This window comes from Tachypleus tridentatus, unplaced genomic scaffold, assembly GCF_004210375.1.
Source record: "Tachypleus tridentatus isolate NWPU-2018 unplaced genomic scaffold, ASM421037v1 Hic_cluster_2, whole genome shotgun sequence".
NCBI lineage: Eukaryota > Metazoa > Arthropoda > Merostomata > Xiphosura > Limulidae > Tachypleus > Tachypleus tridentatus.
Window position 1 is genome coordinate 18,122,100 of NW_027467782.1, and position 2,250 is coordinate 18,124,349.

Here is a 2,250-nt window from a genome sequence, read left to right on the forward strand (position 1 = left end):
CAGTAAATCATTGATGTTTGTTTCTAGAGACGATTCATCAATTGGTTTAAGAATTACAATCACAAAATATATTTCATTTTATTCTAAATTATAGCCATATATCTATAGTTCAAGTTTTGTGAAATCTAATGTGAATTGTAAATATTCTGTTAAATGTAGTTACACTACAGGGAGTTATGTTGTGATTAAGCTATGTTACCTATACATATTCACGTGTTATCATCCGGGAACTGTTCAGTAGTACAAATACAAGATTCTTTGTGATATTGTGCAAAACATAGCATGAAAGACCTAAGTAACAGGACCTTTAAAAACGTATTGTTTGAAAAACCATGTGCACATCATGACTTCATTATTCTTGACCAATATCTAAAACGTCTTGTTTTAAGCAAGCAAATGCACAATACAAGGTAAAGAGATGTATAGAATGAAGTTAATACACAATACTAGGTAAAGAGATGTATAGAACGAAGTTAATACACAATACTAGGTGAAGGGATGTATAGAACGAAGTATGGTAAGGGGGTGTAGAATGAACTTAGTACACAATACTAGATAAGAGAGTGTAGAATGAAGTTAATTCACAATACTAGGTAAGAGAGCGTAGAATAAAGTTAATACATAGTGTTAGGTGATGGAGTGTAGAATGTGGTTACAACACTGGATTATGAACAGATTTATAAGGCTTAAGATGTTATCCTTTAGGATTTCCACACAACCAGTAGGCACGAATCCATAATGTTAAAGGTTTACTTGTTACTTTCTATCCAATTCGAAATTCACCGTGCAGTTATACAAGTTATCATTGCAATAAAATAGGTGTATTACATTAAGAATCGTCTTAGAACAAATTAATTCTGGAGATTCTCAAAGTGCGAATGAATGAAATAATATAAGAAGGTTTTACTGGTATTTCTAAATTATATTAGAGAAATGTAATCGAAAGCATTGTGAGACCTAACCTGTCTCATGTGATTGCTAAGATAAAAGAAGATATAACTTTATTTCAGAATAATATGCCCATGGTGGCAGTAATGTAATAGAATGATATGATATTCAACATTATATAATGATATTACTCAGGCGATCTTGACTGACAGTGTGACGTGTACATTAAATCATCAAATAATTTACGGTATTCTGACAGAAATAACCTTTACCTTTGTGTGGAAGTTTTGTTTGCTTGGTAATGTTTAGAGCAAAGCCAATTTAGGCTATCTGTTGTATCTACCACCGGGAATCGAACCCTGGATTTTAGCGTTGAAAGTCAGTAAGATTGAAGCCGTCCCACCAGAGGGACAAAATAATAAAAGAAAATATAGGAAAGAATAATGGACAGTTTTATCACCTCGAAAAACAGAAAAAGGCAATACATATATGAGTTAAAACACTTTAATTCATTAATATATGTTTATGTTTGTGAAGTTAACGATATTTTATCCTAATTATGTGAACATTTTTAGTAATCATATCTTCTTTATGAAAAGCATTGGGAATGCCTAACAATTTATTTTGCATGAATCCCATCATTTGCTAGTAACCCTAGTTTGGTGCAATGTAGAGAAAATTAATATTGATAAAGATAAGTAAACAAAATTACAAGGAATGATTGCGTTGAAAACAGCAAATCCAAATCTTTGACTAATTATATTAGGTTGTTTTAGCCTAAAAACAAGCCGAAAACAAAAGTAAATTATAAAAATAACAAACAAAATAAAAAACGCTGCACTAAATGAAAAGATCCCAGGATACAAGCTATAATGTGGGATATAAAATGTACCCTAGGTTTTGGAGGTAACTGAGAAGTAGGCCCCACACTATGGTGGGGATACACCGTCTTAACCTCCATTAGCCAGTCTCACATAAAGAAAGAAAATAAAGGAATAGCAATAGATATAGAAATAGAAATAGAAATTGGGAGAGCAAGATGTGGGTGCTGAAGCCCACAACGTCCCACATCCATATCACTCTTCACTGCCTGCAGAGTTATGGGAAGGTGACTGATTTACAAAGTAAAGAAGAACATAATGAATTGAAAAATAAATATAAGGTAAGAATAAGAAAAAGGAAAAAAACAATCTGTAACAGTTTCATCAACTGACATTCACACCTCAACTTAGTCAACAATAACTTCATCTCTGAGAAATACATTGCTAGTATTTACACTTCATAATGATCCACGATGACTCTACTATTGAACTTTACAGCTCACAATGGTTAACACTAACTTTTAAACCTTTTTCGTTGTTA